The following is a 21,495-nucleotide window of genomic DNA, read 5'->3' on the forward strand; positions in this document are numbered from 1 at the left end:
GAGAATCCCTTTTAATTCCTAACCTTCGGTTTCCATTTCGCATTGTTTCAGGTAATTTTAAAGTCTGCAACAAAAAAAAATAATTTTTAGATGAAAGAAAATTTTCTTTTTTTGTCCCAGAAAAATTTAAATGGCATGCTTTAGATCAGATATCATGCTCCATCCTGTTACATATTTTAATAAAAACGATTATTTTATTCATTTTCCCTTTTTTTTGTGTTCCGTATTTTTTGATAGAGTCAAATGAGCGGCACACAAAAGCAATTTACACGACGTCCAAGCTGATCCAATCTTCCTTAAATAGAAAATAAATTAGAATGCAAAATCTAATCTCTTTGGGTATACGTCGTTCCTCGTGCTACATGCAAAAAAAAAGTAAATCTTAAAATTTATATTACAAAAATAATAATAATAACATAAAATACCCACATTTTTGTTTTTTCGCTTATAATAATGTTTTTAAATTAAAATAAAAAAATATTCCCTTATATTTTTCTGTTTTTCTCGTTCGTTCGTTCCTCTTGCATAGATTATCATATATTTACGAACAAACAAGTATGCTTATTTATGTAGTATCTGTCGCGCGCGTATATGCTGAAGTGGTTTTAATGTACTCACTTTATAGCGTCAGGTGCGTGAATAATTTCATTGTTTAAGTTCTTAGAAATTAACATAAACATATTTCGAGAAATATTTTCCATTATCAGTTAAATTTTATTTGTTTTCTCTGCTCGACATACTTAAATCCCGATATTTTGTATATTTTTAAAACAAATGTGGTTTTTTTAAAACGCTAAGAGCTTTAAAATTATACGAGAGTCTCTTGAAAATTGAAAATTGCTCGCAGTCGCGTGTTATTAAAAACAAAAAAAAAACTATGCCTGTCTGTCAGTAACGAAATTTACGAGCAAAAATTTCGTGTTTTGACGCGCGAACGAAGCACCCTTTAATATATGTAAATACTTATAATGCAAACTCCTTGTACATCAAAATTTATTCTAATTAGAGTTCCTCCGTAACGAACATGACTTTTCACTGAACAGAGGATTTTTCGCTTTTCCACACATACTTAAGGCATCAGACAGCAAAAAAAGAAGAAAAATTATTCTTATTAAGGCACAAAAATAAAATAAAATACATGCCTACATGTGTATCGAATGTAATTAGGTAAGCTAAATGGGGAATCATCATGATGTTCCGACACAATAACATGCCGCCTTATTATTACCATATAATAGATTTTTGTCTCTCTCTCGAATCGTCGTCGTCGTTGGGTAAAATTTGAATCTAATACACGAGCTTGTCTTGTCTTCTTGGTGAGGATGGAAAAGTTTTTGCCCCCTTTTGCCAGTGTTATTATTATTTCGGTTTTTCGGCGAACTACTTGTAGGTGCCGCACAATGATATAAACTGCTCCAAACTCGAAATGTGCAACCGAGTTAAGCAATTCTATGTGTCTAATCAAAATTATTATAGAAAAATTCTGATACAGGGGAGAACTATAATTTTTGACTGTGAGATTTTTAATTGAAAATTTAACAAAAATAAATTCTTGAAATTTTTTTTTTTATTTTCAAATAATTTCTGAAAACTCAAATTTTTAATTTAAAATAAAAAAAATCATTTAAGGTAATTTTTTGAAAAAACTTCAAATTTAAAATTAATTGATTAATTAAAAAATTTTAATAAGCAATTAAAAAAATTTACGTAAAAAAATATTTTCATGGAAACTATTGCGAAAATTTCTTGAAAAAATTTTCATTTTCAAGAAAATAAATTTTAAGTTAAGAAATTTTTTTTTTATTTCTTTAAGAAAAAAAATATTTTTAGGTAATTTTTGCTTAATATAATTATTTTTTAAAAGTTTGAAAAATCATGAAATATATTTTTTAACTTTTTTTTTGTAATTCTTTAATATTTAATTATTAATATGAAGCATCTTCTAGTTTTAAAATTTTCTTACATTTTATGTTGATATTTGACTTTTTAAAATCAAAAATTTAAATTTTAATTTTTTTTAAATAAAAAATACAATTTAAAAATTTTTTAAAAAAAAAATTTTAATTTTAAATTTTTTTTTAAATAAAAAAATTAAATTTTAAAAAATTTTTAAATAAAAAAATTAAATTTTAAAAATTTTTTAAATAAAAAAAATTTTTTTAAAAATTAAAAAAAAAAAAATTTTTTTAAAAATTAAAAAAAAAAAATTTTTTTTTAAAATTTTTTAAATAAAAAAAAAATTTTTTAAATTTTTTTAATAAAAAATCAAAAACTATTCATTAAAAAATTATTCATTTTAATCCAAACCAAGCATATAAAATTAATTTTCATCAAAATATCAAACAAAAATTTCACATTTTATTAAAATTATTTAAAAAATTTCATTAAAAAAAATTGTGTCAGGTGTGGGATTCGAACCCACGCCTCCAGATGGAGACTAGAATGCTCAGATAATCGCCCAAATTCGCATTTCGGGCAAGTTTTCACTTGAGTCTAGCATCTTAGACCGCTCGATCAACCTGACATGCCAAACTTTCTTCATTAATTCACATCAACACACACAAAAAAATTTAAAAATAGACACTTGTTGATAATTTTTGTTCGTTATCATCTCAAAAAAATACCCTGTACTGTCTCAGCTATAAATGAAATTATGGTTTCGCAATATTTGTTTTCTTCGTAAATATTCTTTGCACTTAATAAATGAATATATGGGCACCATGATTTTGCAAGCGAGCGAAACTAAAGAGAGAGAGACAATTTCACGACAATACCGAAAATTTATAACGAACGTATCCTTTTATTTTTCCCGAAAAATATTTTATTGTGTTATTTTGGTGCTCGCACATGCATTTAGTATTTGGGAAAAGTTACTCCCGAGAAATGGGAAATTATTTGTATTTTGTCTTTGTCTAATAATAAAAGTTAATGTTCCCATATAGAAAATTGTCTTCACGCTTCGTTGTTCAGCGTAAAAAGACATCGTCTTGGGTACCAATCGGAGGATTTATGGCCGATGGACAATTATAATAATATTTTTTTTTCTCTCCTCTGTCTAATGACGGAACTTTTGTCTTGCGACGACGATGGCGACAAAGTTAAAGTTTTGCCGAGATTTTCGCAAATGCTCATTTAAACATGCATAAATTTCGTAACCGAAAAACCTTCTACTCATCATATTCTCGTTTTTTAATAAATTTGCATTTAATGAGAAGGTAATTTATAAAATTGAATCCTTGACAACCAACTTGCGCCGTACCCCCATTTGCAAAATAATAATTATTAGCAAGCAGTTGGTCTTCTGTTCCTTTTTTTATGATTAGGTCGTTCCAATTTTTTTCTTTATTTTTGCCCATGCCCCATTTTAAAAGTCAAAATGGGGCAAAATAAAAAAAAAAGTTAAAAATTTCATCAAAATTTACCGTTTTTTTTTCTTTTTCATATTTTTTCAAGAAATTTAATTTTTTTTTTAAATATTTTCAAATTTTAAGAATTTTTTTATTCAAAAACGAATTTTCTTCTCAAAAAAATTTTTTTTTAAAAATTTTTTGACATTTTTTTAACGATTTTTTTTTTGTTTAAATTTTTAACTTGAAATACTTTGAGATTAATTTAAAATTATCAAATCTCAATATTTTTGCCATAAAAACAACTAAAATATTAATTAAGGACCAAAAATTGTTAAAATTTTGTATGAAAAAGTTATTCAAATTTTTTTTTATTTTGCCCCATTTTGAAAAAGAAAATCTTTTTGGACAAAAAAATCGAAAAAAAAATTTGGAGTGGCCTTAAACACATTTTATGCTGCTACAACACATAAAATAATGTATAATTTGGTGCTGGAAGAGAGCAAAAATGTACAAATTTTAACACACTATAAACGTGTACGCCGCACGTTGTTATTAGTCGAGAAGGCAGTCGTCAAGAAGAAGCCAAAAACTTATAAATAAAGTAATTTTAATATGAGTCACGAACGTTTGAGGGATTTTTGAATGGATTTTTAAAGGGACGTGACTGGCATTCGAAACGCTGCAAAATCTTTACGGGGTTTCATTTATTGCCTTCAAAAGACACAAACAGGTCGTTTCGTTGTAATGCGTCGCAAAAAACATAATGAAGCTGTTGCCAATGCCTAAAAAACTTGCGGGAGGATGAGACGTTAAATGATAAAAATCTACAAATTTTTTTTTACGACAACAACAAGTCCTTTGAAATAAATCAAAAAATCATTGCTGAGAGTGATATATGTGTTTACGATTAGTATCTTATCGGAAAAAAGGGCACTAAAACGCTTAAACTTCAAAAGGAAAACTAAATGCCCACAACTCGTGTTTCGTCCTCGTCATCGTTGTCGGAATCAACAAAATAAAACTAACTAAGTCGTCGTCGTCCTCGATGTAAGTAAATACGTGACTTGTATCTATTAACAACATCAAATGTGTTATTTGGAAGGAAAACACACATAAAAAGGCGTTTCTTTCTTATCGCCCTTTCATACATAAAAATAAGCGATCAAATTTATGTGAGAAAATATTTTTTTTGTTCAAGTTAATGTTACTTTCTTTCGTGTTTTTGTTGTTTTTTGGATTAACGTTTTGATGAGTTTTGTCTGTCTGTGCTTCCAATAAATGGAAAATTTTTGATTTTAAAAAATTTATATTAAAAAAAAATTTTTTTTAAATTTGAAAAAAATTAAAAAACACATTTTCATGAGAAAATTTTTTACAAAAATTTCGTTTGAATTTAATTTTTTAAAAAAAATTATAAAAAAATAATAAAAAATATTTTTAAAAAATAATATTAAAGAAAAAAATAATAAAATTAAAAAATAAAATTTTTAAGAATTTTTTTTTTAATTTTTTATATTTTTTATTTTTTATTTCTTTTATTTTTAATTATTTTGTTTTATTTTCTGTAAAATAATTAAAACGATTTTAATATATTTTGTCATATTTCACTGTTTATACGAAAAAATTTTAATTTTTAATTTTTTAATTAATTTATTTCAAAATATAATATCAAAATATCTGAAATACAAAAAAAAAATATTAAAAAAAAAATTAAAAATATTTCTCAATTTTAAGGGAATTTAAAATTTTTAAAAAAGTTAATTCTAAAGATTTTTTTTTAAATTTTAATTTTTTTATTATTTTTTTCTTATTATTTGAAACTATCTAACTTATGACATATTCGTAATATTTCACTGTTTAGGAAAAAAAAATAATTTTAAATAAATTAAATTAATTAATTTTTAAACTTAATTCATTTACAAAAAAAAAAAAATATTAAAAAAAAGTTTGTTCTTTAATTTATTAAAATTAATTTTTAATTAATTAATTTTTTTTATTAAAATAAAATATTAGATTTTGTAACTGTTTAAAATTATTTATATTTGGAATATTTGAAAATTTTCCTTAATTTTTAAAATATTATTCTTAGAAGTTAATTTATGAATTAATTTAAAATAAATTAATTTTTGATTCAAAAATATTATTAAATCAAAAAAATTAACTTTTAATAAAATTAATTTTTTAATTAATTAATAATATTAATTTAATTTAATTTATTTTTTTTAAATTGAATTTTTTAAATAAATTTTAATAATTTTAATTTTTGCTTTAAAATTGATTTAAATAAAATTTTATGTTAAATTTCCTCAAATTCATTAAATAAATCGATTTTATTTTTTTTAATTTTTTTTTTTTGAATTCCTCCCTTCTACCATAAAAGAAAATTACAATTAATGAAACACTCTCCTGTCGCTTGCCATTTCCCGTTCGGATAACTTTCTTTTTTTTTGTTTTAACGATATCTTTTGGAGATGATAAAGGGGCTATATTGATTATTTGTTCTTATAAGTATACCCCATAAAACTACTACAGAATTTTTATTACAAAATAAAAGGGGGTCAGACAATGTCTCCCACTCTATACTTTATGTACTTACTTTGTCAAGAGGCACCAAATTAAAGTTACTGATTTCGACCAATATCTTCGAGAAGAGAAAAAACAAAAAAAAATCTCCCTTTAAATATAAAAATCACAGTCAGGTACTTTTCGATAAATTTATTTTTTTCCGAATTAATGAATGTCATATCCAGAAGAGTGGCTTAGTTAGTCAAGTCGAGCAGCAGCAGCAGCGAAAATCCCTTATTTAATAAAAATCTCGCGCCTAGACGTCTCTTTTTCAATTAAAATAATTAACGCGATCATAATTTTTTTTTCAGCTGCGACAGTAAGGAATAAGGATATAAATAAATTTTCCACACACATTTTATAAAATGCCAAAAATTTTTACCGAACATATTTTATTAATGAAAAAAAAAAGATTTTTATATAGAAAAAAAATATAAAATATAAAATGAAGAAAAAACCCTACGTTAAATTTTATTATGCAATCTGAAGGAAACCACACGCAGCGCAGGGACCTACCTCGACTGTCGGTTTTTGAACGGTTTCATTTGATTGTTTTCCTCCGCAAAAAGACTCGTTACTCGCATATTTTTCGATATTAAATAGCGGCACAACAAAAGGCACTCTCTCTCCTTTGCGCTGTACTTAAAACAAAGGCAACGAACATCGGGAAAAAAGGGAACGTCAACAATATTGAAATATGTTTAATAACAAAAAATGCAATTAAATTATATGAGATCTTATGTAAAGGCATGTTTTTTTTGTTGTTTTTGTTAATATTTTAAAGATGCGAGTACAAAAAAATTAATACAAAACAACTTTTCTCCCTTGCGAAACGTCAATTGCTCTTTTGAAATGTACTTTTTGTATGCTTTTTATTGAAATTTTAAAGTTGTCTGTCATCATGTCACACTCTTAGTTACGTACTGAAAATTCAGATGGCGCTGTAGCTCTTTATCGCATTGGGTCAAAGTTTCAGAATTTGCATCAGGTCAAAGTTTCAGAATTTGCATTGGGTAAAAGTTTCAGAATTTGCATTAGGTCAAAGTTTCAGAATGTGCATTGGGTCAAAGTTTCAGAATGTGCATTGGGTCAAAAATTTCGAATAAAAAAACTTTATAAAGGTTTCAAGAAACTTCATTAAACAAAAATGAATAAATTAAAAAAAATATTTTAAAAATATGCTTTTTTCTTATAAAAGAGGGTCCTAAAAAGTGAAAAATAAAAGAAAATTTCGCAAAATTAAAGCAAAAGAAAAAAGCATGAGAGGCCGAAATTTTATAAATAAATGTTAATTTTCTGAGAAAAAATTATTGGTTCTATTTTGTTTCTGTTGCTTGAATTTTGCGAAATTTTCTTTTATTTTTTACTTTTTAGTGCCCTCTTTTATCATAAAAGCATATTTTTAAAAATTTTTTATGACTTTTTTTTTGTTTTATTCATTTTGTTTTGTTCTATTGTGAAAATCAATCATTCTTCCGTGTGCTACGAAGCAGAATCTTTTCTTTTTTTGTGCAAACTTAATTAAGCCATTATAGAAAAATCTTCATAAATTTCCGTGTGAGTTAATAAACAACGAGCAAAGTGTGGGAATTCGACTCCCGTTGTGTCCCTTAATGAAGACGATGATAATTTTTTAAGCTCTCAAAGTTAATTTTTATTGATGTGAGAGTTTTTCTCCCGTCTTTTTGTTATTTTTTTCGGGCTGTAATTGACTACTGAGCTCCAATCTCTTCACTTTTTATTATTATGATCGCTCATAAAGCAAACAAAATCCTACCCTCATTGTGTTTCGTAATGTTATTATTACGGTCAATCGATTCTTACCCACCGATTTATGAATTGATACCATCTCTCGTCTGAAATTCCTTCAGAAAAATGAGGATAATAACAACAAACAGTGGTTTTTTACCGTTTTGTAACATAATGGCGAACGTAATGTGCGGTTATTATTCTTATCTTCTGTGCGGATTTTCCATTTCAAGAATTTTAAAAAGAGCGGCATATTTGCGAAGTCGTCGACTGGAACAGCTTTCGATGTGGTTCAAATGACTTCATTAAGAGTTTTACGGTCTTCTGAGTTGATTGTGGCTTTTCGTTGAATTAAACGGGGTGCAAGAAAAAAAAATGCGTCTCAAAGGCGATTTTTTCGGAATCAGAGAATTACGAAGATGGATCGACATGAAATATTGCTTTGGGGACTTGGTCCGTGATGTTGTTGTGTTATGCAAACTTGCGTCTTAAATCATGAGGAAAAATGTGTGTGATTAAAGATGTGTTGTGAGTTGCAAAGAAAATATGTGGGAAATATTTGATATGAAATTTCTTTTTAAATTGAATTCTGAAGACAAAGGAAGATGAATGCTGGTATTTGTTGTACACACGAGTAGTTTTTGAAGAGATAAAATGTATGTTGGTATTTTAAAATTTTTGGTTGGTTTGGGAAAATTGACAATTTTGAGGAAGAATTTTATGAAAAAATTTCTTTTTTAACAATGATTTTTTTAAAAAAAGATTTTTAAAAAATATTTCAAAATTTGTAAAAATGTGAAAAAAAATAATTTTCTTTTAAAAATAAAATTTTTTGATTTTTTTTAAATTAATTAAATTTTTAATTTTAAAAAAAAAATTTTTTAATTAATTTTTTTAATTATTTTTTTTATAACTTTTTTTTTTAATTTTTTTTTTAAAAAAATTATTTTTTTTAAAATTTTTTTGATTTTTTTTAAATAATAAAAATTTTTGATTTTCATAAAAAAATTTTGGACCTGTTAACTTCGTTCTACCATACAAAGTTTTATTTTTGAATTAATTATCGCCTAAAAGTATGCAATTTTTAATACATTTTAAAAATTGAAATTTTTAAGCAATTTTTTCGAATGTCATGAACTTCAAAAGTGAGGTTAGAAATTTTTTTCAAAAATTTTTCACTTTTTCGTTTTGAACTTTTGAAAAATTTTTATTTTTAAATTAATAAACGCCTGAAAGTATGCAATTTTTAATACATTTAATTTTTTTTTTGTGAGAATTTCTTCAAAAATTTTATTATTTGAGAAAATTTTAAGCCCTTCTTCAAAAAATTACCTTGAAAACTTAAAATTCTCAAAAAATCTTTAAAATTATTTATCAAAAATTTTTCAAAAATTAAATTTTTCTTAAAAAAAATAAAATTAAATTTTACAATTTTTATCAAAAAAAAAAAAAAAAAAAAAATAAAAAAAAAATTAATTAATTAAAATTTTAAAATTTTTCTTTAAAAAATTAAATAATTAGAAAAATTAAATTTTTTCTTAAATTTTTATTTACATTACAGAAACTAAAATTTTTAGTCTCACTTTTGATACTTTTTCCAAACAAAAAAAATTCAATAAAATTACCTCAAACCACAATTTTCGCATTAAAACTTGAAAGCAATCCCCATTGTCTGACAAAAAAGCATTCGCACGTCTTAAATTCAATTTCTCCCGTCTTTAATTCCTCTTTATAAATGGATTACCAGTCATTGGTTTTTAGCAACATGCCGCAACAACAGACGTGAGAAACAAACTGTTCTGCCATGAAAATCACTGAAGATGTCAAGGAATGTTGTCTGCCATTGACTGCATGCAACAACAACGAAACAATCAAGACGAAGAAATATAACCCGTTTTCTTGTTTATCTTTCTTTATCTTCCTGCCATCTGTAGCGGCAAAAAACGAAATAAAAGCCGGAAAAATTTACATGGAAATGGAAAGAATCGTAATTTAAAACTTGCCACATCAACACCGAAATTTGTCATTTCGAAGGTGTTCTTCTGCTTGTTTTCGTTGCTAACAAGATTTTGCACTCTGTGCGGAGGAAAAAAAATAAACGATTATAATCGAAGAAAACGAGCAAGATAAGAGCGTATTAAAATCCAATCCTTTTTCCTCTGGTTAACGCAGATCGCTTACATACATATTAGTCCCCGGAGGGCAATAAAAATAATTGTGTCGATTTATTTTTGTCTTTCTCTCATATAAAATTTATTTATTTCTTTTACGCGACAAAAGAATACCAAAAGATAAGCCGTAACTATCTGACATCCAATGGCGAAGAGATATAGACACAAAAAGGTATTCAGCATTCCGATTAGATGTTTTTATAACATGAGAAAAGTTTTGTGTCATAGTTCATGTTTGTTTACTTTGCCATCGATGCGAGACCGAGACTCACAGAAAGCAAGGGTTAGTAAACAATTTTTAATATAATTAAAATCCGAACAAAAAAAAAACGGGAGAAAAAAAGGAGATATTTCCAAATTAAATTTTGAAGAATATCTGTTGATGTCATTCCGTCGTCATTTTAAATGAGTTCAAGTTCAAAAACATACCATCGTCATCATGTAGGCAAAAAATTTCCTTAAATCATTATCAACATCTTCTGTTTTTTCCCCGTTCACGTTCGGCAAAAACGTATTTTTGGGGGAGATATGCTTTTTTTCGTTACCGCATTTTAAATTTATTTTGAAAATTGTGAAAATTTGTTCTTTATGTCGTCTATCCGCTAAATTAGTTTATTAAAAATATAAAAAAATTTAAGATTTTTACAAATTTTTTATGGAAAATTAACGAAAACTAACAAAAATTTCGGAAAAACTATTAAAATGTTAATATTTTAATTTTTTTTTGGGCAATGTGAATGTAAAAAAATAGATACAATTTAAAAAAAATCAGAAAATTTATAAAAGTTAAAAAATTTTTTTAATTATTTTATGAAACTATCAACGTGAATTGTTAAAATAATCATATTGAAAATTTTTAATTTAATTTTTTTAAATAATTAAATTTGTTTAAAAATTTCAGTTTTTAATTTTATATAGTCAATTTATTTTTCAATTAAATTTTTTTTCATTAATTTTTTTTTTATTTTAATTATTTTTTTTTATTTTTTAAATTAAAATTATTTTTTTTTTTAATTTTTTTTAATTTTTTTTTTTTTTTTAATTTTTTAAATTGATATTATTTTTTTAAGCTCTTTTGATATTTTCACTAATTTTTTCATTTTTTTTCTAAATTTTATCTTTTTTTTAAATTTTTTAAATTAAAATAATTTTTTAAAATTTTACAAATTAATAATTTTAAATTTTTTAAAATATTTTTTTTAATTAATTTTTTTTTCTTATTTTTTTTTTAATTTGTTAATTTTTTTACGAAAATATTTAAAATTCCATACTTTCAAGATCTAAAATTTTAAATAAAAAATGTTAACTCATGAAAAATCAAAAATATCAACTTAAAAAATACGCTCAAGTCACCCCTTAATGAATTTTCGTACATTTTTGCTACTGAAGCACTAACTACTAATGCCATTGCTGCTCCTTGTGCCACTTGCCAAAGAATTTTACATTAGATGGAATCATCCAAATGTATTTTGCATATTTTATTATTTATATATTCATAGATAAAACCCTTTCTAATCACATGTACGAGAGAAAAATATACGGGTCGACACACGCGCGCGTACTGCGCTTCTTAAATCTTTAATGCGACAAAAGGGGTACTTATAATGACTGATTTTTACATATATTTATGTATTATAGATTTTCATCATCATCAGCAGCATCATAGACGACGTCTATCCTTTTTATGTTTGATGGCAACAAGGAAACAACAGTTCGCTCTTTAATTTTTCCTGGTTAACTTTTTATCCCGTAATGAAATGTTTTTTAAGAGTATAAAAAGTCTATTATATAAAATTAAAATTTTGATTAAGTTTTCTTGTTGAACGGAGAGAGAAAGAACTTTTTTTTTGTGTGTTGTAAAATTTATATTTCCATCCGACGACGATAACTTGGAGCTATAACGTCGTCTATATTTTATGTACTTTGCAAATGTTAAGGAAGTCCATTGTTATCGAATCACCCACTGCGTGTTAATAACATTCGAACAAATCGAATGGACGTCAATTCAAAATATACTTCCTTTTTGCAACAACAAAGCCAACAACGACGACGATGACGATGACGATGATGATGATAAATAAAATATGCGAAAAACGAAAGAGAGAGAAAGATGTCTCGAGGCACTTTCGGGACCCGTATGAATTTTACATATGTGGAAACAAGTAGAAAAAAAAGTTTTAAATTTTTTTATTATTATTATTGCGAAATAATGTCACAGAGAGTCTGATGGATTCGATGTAAATATTTGTGTTATTGGACAAAATTAACTTAATTTGTTGAATATTGTGTCGATATGACGACGAAGGAATTTTCTCTTGGATTTTCAATTTAAACGCAAATGTGGGTAAAAAGTACATCGTACGAGCACAGGAAAAAAAAGAGGGGCCCATTTAATCCGAGAAAGAGAGTGTCTGTTGAAAAACATTGATTTTATATATTTTTTTATTATTGCATTGTTACGAGATTTATGAAGAAGTTACTTGACGGTAGACGGCTTGAGTGGGTTTTAAAGATTTAATCACATGGATCGATTGGTAGAAACAAGTGATTTTTGTTGTTTCAATAGATTTTGGGGATTTCAAACAAATTTTATTTTTTTAAGATTTATGCGTTTTGATATATCATTAAAACATCAGTTTAAACCATAAAAATAATTAATTTAAGGTTTAAAAAAAATTTTTTTTTTTTCAGTTTCAATTTTTTGGCAGTTTTGAGTTATAAAATGATTTAAAATGATAAATTAGAGCCCTCTGACAAATTTTTATCCATTTGGAGCAAGATTTGACAAAAATAGCTTTGACACAGTTTTTGACACAGTTTTTTTGCTCTTGATTTAGTTTTTGAGACAAAACTATGTCAAAGAAAAAAATTTTTTTCAGTTTCAATTTTTTGGCAGTTTTGAGTTATAAAATGATTAAAAATAATAAATTAGAGCCCTCTGACAAATTTCAATCCATTTGGAGCAAGATTTGACAAAAATAGCTTTGACACAGTTTTTGACACAGTTTTTTTGCTCTTGATTTAGTTTTTAAAACAAAACTATGTCAAAGAAAAAATTTTTTTTCAGTTTCAATTTTTTGGCAGTTTTGAGTTAAAAAATGATTAAAAATGATAAATTAGAGCCCTTGGACAAATTTCTATCCATTTGGAGCAAGATTTGACAAAAATAGCTTTGACACAGTTTTTGACACAGTTTTTTTGCTCTTGATTTAGTTTTTAAAACAAAACTATGTCAAAGAAAAAATTTTTTTTCAGTTTCAATTTTTTGGCAGTTTTGAGTTATAAAATGATTAAAAATGATAAATTAGAGCCCTCTGACAAATTTTTATCCATTTGGAGCAAGATTTGACAAAAATTGCTTTGACACAGTTTTTGACACAGTTTTTTTGCTCTTGATTTAGTTTTTAAGACAAAACTATGTCAAAGAAAAAATTTTTTTTTCAGTTTCAATTTTTTGGCAGTTTTGAGTTATAAAATGATTAAAAATGATAAATTAGAGCCCTCTGACAAATTTCAATCCATTTGGAGCAAGATTTGACAAAAATTGCTTTGACACAGTTTTTGACACAGTTTTTTTGCTCTTGATTTAGTTTTTAAAACAAAACTATGTCAAAGAAAAAATTTTTTTTCAGTTTCAATTTTTTGGCAGTTTTGAGTTAAAAAATGATTAAAAATGATAAATTAGAGCCCTTGGACAAATTTCTATCCATTTGGAGCAAGATTTGACAAAAATAGCTTTGACACAGTTTTTGACACAGTTTTTTTGCTCTTGATTTAGTTTTTAAGACAAAACTATGTCAAAGAAAAAATTTTTTTTCAGTTTCAATTTTTTGGCAGTTTTGAGTTATAAAATGATTAAAAATGATAAATTAGAGCCCTCTGACAAATTTCTATCCATTTGGAGCAAGATTTGACAAAAATAGCTTTGACACAGTTTTTGACACAGTTTTTTTGCTCTTGATTTAGTTTTTAAAACAAAACTATGTCAAAGAAAAAATTTTTTTTCAGTTTCAATTTTTTGGCAGTTTTGAGTTATAAAATGATTAAAAATGATAAATTAGAGCCCTCTGACAAATTTTTATCCATTTGGAGCAAGATTTGACAAAAATTGCTTTGACACAGTTTTTGACACAGTTTTTTTGCTCTTGATTTAGTTTTTAAAACAAAACTATGTCAAAGAAAAAATTTTTTTTCAGTTTCAATTTTTTGGCAGTTTTGAGTTATAAAATGATTAAAAATGATAAATTAGAGCCCTCTGACAAATTTCGATCCATTTGGAGCAAGATTTGACAAAAATTTTTGACACAGTTTTTGACACAGTTTTTTTGCTCTTGATTTAGTTTTTAAAACAAAACTATGTCAAAGAAAAATTTTTTTTTTTCAGTTTCAATTTTTTGGCAGTTTTGAGTTATAAAATGATTAAAAATGATAAATTAGAGCCCTCTGACAAATTTCAATCCATTTGGAGCAAGATTTGACAAAAATTGCTTTGACACAGTTTTTGACACAGTTTTTTTGCTCTTGATTTAGTTTTTAAAACAAAACTATGTCAAAGGAAAAAATTTTTTCAGTTTCAATTTTTTGGCAGTTTTGAGTTCTAAAATGATTAAAAATGATAAATTAGAGCCCTCTGACAAATTTTCATCCATTTGGAGTAAGATTTGACAAAAATTTCTAATTTTTTGGCAATTTTTTTAGAGCCCTCTGACAAATTTTCATCCATTTGGAGTAAGATTTGACAAAAATTGCTTTGACACAGTTTTTTTGCTCTTGATTTAGTTTTCAAAACAAAACTATGTCAAAGGAAAAAAATTTCTTCAGTTTCAATTTTTTGGCAGTTTTGAGTTATAAAATGATTAAAAATGATAAATTAGAGCCCTCTGACAATTTTTTTTAAAAATTCTCTAATTTTTTACTTTTTTTTTTATTTTTCAATTTTCTTAAGAACCATCAACAATCCAAAGATCTTTTTCGTAATTTTTTTTATAATTTTTAATCTTGAAAAAAATTCAATGAAATTTTCAGACCGAAAAAAAAATTTTTCAAAAAAAAAATAATTTTCGTTACAAAAGTGTAAATTTCTTTTCCAAATGATTAAACCCGACAAAACGAAATTTCTTCATAAACTCACACGTCAATATGTTCGAAAAGTTAATCACGCGTCATTAAAGCATAAACCGCCCTTCTCATTGTTGCCCCATAATAAAAACGGGAACAAATTCTTCCTCACATGTCGGTAACACGTCGAAATATATCAATCACTGCAATCTAAAAGCAAACTTTTTTGGAAAATTCTTTGTGAGTTAATTTACAGTTTGTGCACAACAATAAGCTGGTAGGACGAAGAACAGGTGACAGTGCATGTAATAAAATAATTCCCGGGTAAGAAGTTCAAAATGACATGTTACGAGAATATGGGGGAAGACCGAAAATAGTGTTCGGGTGCAAAACTCATGAAAAGTGAATGATTTGCAATAATTCCATGACAAACAACAATAATAAAAGTAAAAACACATTTTAAAGGCACAACGACGGTTTTCGGGTTTGGGGTAGATACATTCTGTGTGCTAAAGTTCAAAACTTTATTAATAATATAAAGTTTGAATTTTATGTGCCAAATTTACAACAAAAACTTTTCAAAATTTCCCAGACTAGACCTAGTTTCTCCAGACGTTAAAAGAATTAACATAATTTCAGTTGTATGAGGTCATGGTTAATATCTTTTTCTTTATAGTGTACGCCGAAGCTATGGGACTGCTGCATATGTGTTTAATGAATATATACATTAATTATAAATTTTCGCAGTAACTTCCTAGACTTTAATAAGTCTGACAACTTTTTTCCATTCTCTCTCAAAAAAAAATTTTTTTTTCTCCCTCGTACGGTACTTTGGAAACTTTTTAACGTGTACCTTTGTACGTGAAAACAGCGCAAAATTAGTTGGTTGTTATGAAAACTTTAAAGTTTAGTAATAAATTTTGCCTGTGTTACAATTTACGCTAAAAATACAGATATAAATAAACAGCAAGACTGCGCAAGCCTCTTTTTGTTATAACAAAAGCAGAGAAAAAAACTTGGATTTTAGCAATTATTCTTCATGTATATTGGGTGTGACTCGGTTTGTAGCAATAAATGCGCTTATTGGGAAAGTTAGGAAACGCCCTTCTTCTCTCACATAGCTGCGACTTGCGACTTTTATAGCTTCTGTGTGCTTTTCCGTCGCAAAACAGCCGCCATCTTAGTCTCTCGTTAGATAGCTAAATTGCACGAACAAAAAAAACTTCTTTTTACGGAAATACGAAAATTTTCGCATCAAGGAAAAAATTCTTATTTTTGTAGTTAAGACACGAATTTCCAAGGATTAAGGATTTTCTCGAGCAATAATAATTATAAATGTGATTCACGAAGGTTACTTAACGAAAAATATATAAGAAATTTCTGCTGATTAAACATTTCTCGGGCGAAAAATTTCTCGACACAAGCAAGATTTTCTCAGTAAACATTTGAGTTTTAAATAATATTTAATAATAATTTTTGTATGGAAAATTCCAATTTTAAAAAGCAAACAATGAGATTTGTTAAGAAAACATTCAGTCCGCGGAAAAATTCATGTATTTGCATAAAACAAAAGGGTGAAGGAGGAATTATATGTCATCCATAAACCACGGGAAAATTTTTAAAATTAAATGATTTATGGTCCAAAAAATAAATTTAAAGATTTGAAATTCAAATTTACTTTTTTTTGTACAATTTAGATAATGAAAATGCGAAAAATATGAATTCTCAAGAAATTTTCAATTTTTTTTTTAAATTAATTTTTTTTTATTAAACTTTTATTTAGACCCTCAATTAATATTTATTAATTTTTTTGTAGAAAAATAACTTTTTTATCGTCTGTTTTTTGTCAATTTTTTTTTATTTTTAATATTTGGTCAAAACCTTCAATATTAATTTTTGATATTTTTTTTTAATTGTAAAAGTTAATAAAAAAAATTAAATAATTTATTTTATAAATTAATAATTTTTAATTTTAAATTAAAAAAATATATAATTTTAAAAAATAATTAATAAAAAAATTAATAAAAAAAAATTAAAAAATTTGGTAAAAAAAATTTAAACATGAAAATGATAATTTTTTAAATTTTCTTCTGATTTTTTGACAATTTTTAATTTTTTTGGGCCTTCAAAAAATTTTTTTTTAATTTTTAGTCAAAACTTAAATTTTTGTTTAAAACTTCAAATGTTGAATTTTTATAATTTCTTAAAATTTAATTAATTTAAAAATATAAAAATTAGCTTTAAATTAAAAAAAAAAATAATAAAAAAATAATTAATTATTTTAAAATAAATAAAAACATAAAAATTTAATGAATTTAGTAATAAAAATTTAAAAAGAAAATTATTATTTTTTTTTCTTCTTATTTTTTAATAATTTTAGAATTAATTAAATTTTAAATAAAATAAAATATTAAATTTATTTTTCTTATTCATATCTAAAAAAAAAAAAAAATAAAACTTGAAATAAAATAAAAAAAATAATAATTTTTTACAAGAAATTTTATTAAATTTTAATTAACATTCTTCATTTTTTCCTTATTTTCTAAAAAAAAAAAAAAATTAATTTAGGTTCTCAAAAAAATGAATTTCTCATAAAAATCAAACAAACAATTCCTCAGAGAGAAATTAGCCCCAAAAAATTTCCATTATGAAGCCATTTCCCTACCAAATCCATCAAAATCTTGTCTAAAAATACATCAAAATAAATAATTAGATGCGAAAAATTCCCTCATAACCATAATAATACCATTAAACAAATCAAAATTCCCTCCGTTCGTCATACCAGCTGTCTCCCAGACGACTTCCAAATTTTACGACCAAAACCTTTTTTTAGCTTACCTTCATCATTTTTCAAGTAATTAACAGCATATGCATTGAATCCATCCAATGAAGCCCATAAAACATCGCTTTCCATAAGATTAAAATTTCTTTGTCTTTTTTCTCTTTAATGACTTTTTCCTTTAAAAAACGGATTTTTATGTAATCTTCAAAAAAGAGTTAAAAGTGTCTCGTAATAAAACTGAGCAATAAAAAAAGGATTTTCTCATGTGAAGTCGCTCCAAAAACAGTCTGTCTGTGGAATCATGTAGAAAAATGACGATTTCGCACCACATGAGCGAGATTTATGAGCGAAGGAAGAAAAAAAGGATTGAGGGGAATAAAAGGTGAACGAACACACTCATGATTCCAATAAATTCAATTTAACGCTAATTTAACTCCCTTTACATCGTCATCATTGTTTTTCAACCCGTTTTCTCGATATCATCGCAATTCAATTGAATTTCCTTTTTATGCAAAGCAATGTTGACACAGACAATCAAATTGTTTGTTTTAGATACTTTTCGGTCTGAAATGGACACAAAAAGGCGAATTTTCAATGAAGCCACGTTTCAAAGGGTTTTTTAAAGAAAAAAGCGCTCACGTCTCAAAAAGTCATAAATTCCAAGCTTTTCATTAAATCCTTTTTAATAATAACCAGACCTTTATAAATCATTTTTTGCAAGTCGCACGCCGTTAAAAAACATGCCGGAAAATGCGCTACAATTGTTCTCCGCTCTAAACGACAATTTTATTATTACTTTCTAATCCTCAACGACAATTTTCAGATACTTAAATGTCTATTCACTTACAAGCCGTTTTTTAACTCCGACAACCCCTGCAAAAAAAATCTTCGCCAAGGGAGAACGGAAAATTTCTTCTTTTAAATTCTTTTGGACCAGATTTCTTCCTTTTTTGCTTCGTTTCTTTAAAAAATATATCGCACGCGGCGACATAACCATAATTCAACGTAAATTATAGTTGTTTTGGTCCGACATGTATATTTACTACCTTATGTGCTCCTTAAATAAATCTTGACTTTTTTGCTGCTTTTCTAAAAAATGAACATCGCCGTCTGTACAAGGAGGAACAAAAATATGATTATGAAAAATTTTTTCTTTAAATTATTAATTGTATTCATCCCGAGGACGTTTTTCTGGTCTTGATAACTTATTAGATGCGCAAACATAAACGTGAAATATTGTAATTTTAACAAGATTTAACAAGACAAGACGCTTTAAAAATATTTTCTGTACTGCGACGTAAATAGGAATGCGGAGGAATTTGTGTTTGTTTTCGCTTTTTTTTTCTTGTGGTGTTGTGGTTTATTATTTTATTTTATTTTTTCCATGGGAATTGGTTGTTTGGAAGGTAAATATTTTATAATCGTGAGAGTCGAGGAATCAAATATTTTTTTTTTGATTGAAGTCATTTTTTGGGGCATGAGGAAAATTTTATTTAGGTAAAAAATTTTGACAGTCTTATTTTATTTTGGATTTTAATTTTTATTTACTTAGATTTATTTTTTTTTAAGTTATGAAAAATTATATTTTATATATCAAAAAAATTGATGTTCAAAAAAAATTTTTTTTTTAAATTTCAGGAAATATTTTTTGAGTTATTTATATTAATTAATAAGAATTTTTATTAAATTTTAATAAAATTAAATTTTGGTTATATTAAATTGAAAAAATCATTGTTGACTTCTTTAAATTTTTAAAAAATAATTTTAAATTTTTCTTGAAAAAATTGTGTGACTTAATGAATTAATTATTTTTTGTTAATTTTTAATAATTATTTTTTTTTTAATTTTTAATTTTTTTAATTAAATTTTTTATTTTTTTTTTAATTTACTTTAATTTTAAATTAAATTTAAAAAAAATTGATTCACACGATGAAAATTTTCATAAAATACAAATATGATAAATTTTGTCTTATTTTTTAAAAAAAATATTATTTTATTTTTTTATTTCTTAATAATTTATTAAAAATTAAAAAAAATAAATTAATTAAATAAAAAATTAATAAAAAATAATTAAATTAATAAAAAAAATCTTTTTAACAATTAAAATCTAACTTTTTTTCATTTTAGTTAATTTTTAAAATTAAAAAAAATTATTTTTTCTAAAAAATTATGTTCAAAAACAATTTCTTAAGTACTAAATTTTCAAATGATATCATATGAAATTTAAAATAAAATTAAAAAAATTTTTGTCAAAAGCAATAAAATCCAAAACTACCTAAAATCTGACCCTCTTTTGATATCTCTTGACAACAAACTTGACTTTTTCATATCATATATTGAGACGTCAATTTCCCAAAAGCCCGTTTGTAATTACAATTCAATGTAACTTTTCAAAAAAATCTCCCAAAAATTTCCCCATTAATCCACTTTATTCCTCTTTTTATGTGAGAACAAGCACACATCGAGTGAATAAAAAAGGTCTTAATATGGATTAACTTCTGTCAATTCTCATAAAATAAAATAAAAAAACGTCAACTCATTTCAATTACTTCCATGTATCATCCAACACACAACACATATCATCATCATCACGCACATTTTTTGTTCTCTTTCGAATCAACCACTCTGCGACTGCCTTTTTTTATGACACGGATTGTTTAGATAATATTTATTAAACGGATATGTGATTATGATTGTGTAAAATCAACAGGTTACATTTTTTCCTTTTATTTTTTTTTCTTTTCTCTCTTCTTTTATTATGAATACGAGGAACAGATGGGGGAAGAATCAAGCCTCTTAAAATATACATGTCCGTAAAATGAATATAAAAAAGGAGATATGTATCTCACTGCCTCGAAAATTACTTTATATGCATGTTGAGTATTTTTTTTCTTTCTTTTCTTTTTTTTTCGTTACATCACGTAAGAATCGTGTCGTATGAAGATGATGATGATACGATATGACTAACAACATTCAATCACTTTTTCGGTTTTATTTTATTTATTTTTTTTTTCGTAAGGCCGCTCCAAATTTTTTTTTTAATTTTTATCCCATTCAAAGTCGAAAATCCAATGGTATTAAAATACAAAAAAAAAAGTTAAAAATTTCATCAAAATTGACCGTGTTTATGTGTTTTTTAATATTTATTTCAAGAAATTCCCTGAAATTAAAAAAAAAATAATTTTTAAGAATATTTGTAATGAAAATCGTTTTTTAACATCAAAAAAAAAAAAAAAAATAATAATAAAATAAATTTAAAAAATTTTTTTCCACATTTTTTTATGATTTTTTTTTTGTTTCAATAAAAATTTAAAATTTAATTTTTGTAATTTAATTAAATTTATTTTTTGTTTAAATTTAATTTAATTTTTAAATTAAAATACTCTTTGTTCAAGTTTTATATTATCAAATATCAGACACCTTAAAATCAACTAAAATATTGATTATTGAGAAAAAACTGTTTAAATGTTGTCATTTTGTATGAAAAAGTATTTCAAAATTTTTTTTTTATATTTTTTTTGTTTTGAAATAAAGTTCTTGGGACGTATAGTTCAAAAAAATAAAAACAAAAAATATATTTTTAAAAAATTCCTTGAAAAAAATAAAAAAAGGTCAATTTTGATGAAATTTTTAACTTTTTTTTTTAATTTTTTCCTATTGGATTTTCGGTTTTTGAAATGGGACATGGGACAAAAAATTCGAAATAAATTTGGAGCGGCCTAAAAAAAGCGAAAAACGTAAGAAAAGAAAATTGAATAATAATAAAAATAACAACAACAGAGGAAGAAGACGAAAATTATGAAAATTGGATTAAAATTTG

At 25.0% G+C, this 21,495-nt stretch overlaps 1 non-coding gene across 1 annotated transcript; it reads right to left on the reverse strand.

The window, feature by feature from the left end:
- Positions 1 to 2,397: 2,397 nt before the first annotated feature.
- Trnal-caa (transfer RNA leucine (anticodon CAA)) lies at positions 2,398 to 2,524 on the reverse strand. Its single transcript has 2 exons — positions 2,487 to 2,524; positions 2,398 to 2,443 (listed from the first exon to the last, which is right to left on the reverse strand). It is a non-coding gene; the product is annotated as a tRNA-Leu (tRNA).
- Between the last annotated feature and the right edge of the window lie 18,971 nt (positions 2,525 to 21,495).

Source organism: Culicoides brevitarsis, chromosome 3, assembly GCF_036172545.1.
Source record: "Culicoides brevitarsis isolate CSIRO-B50_1 chromosome 3, AGI_CSIRO_Cbre_v1, whole genome shotgun sequence".
NCBI lineage: Eukaryota > Metazoa > Arthropoda > Insecta > Diptera > Ceratopogonidae > Culicoides > Culicoides brevitarsis.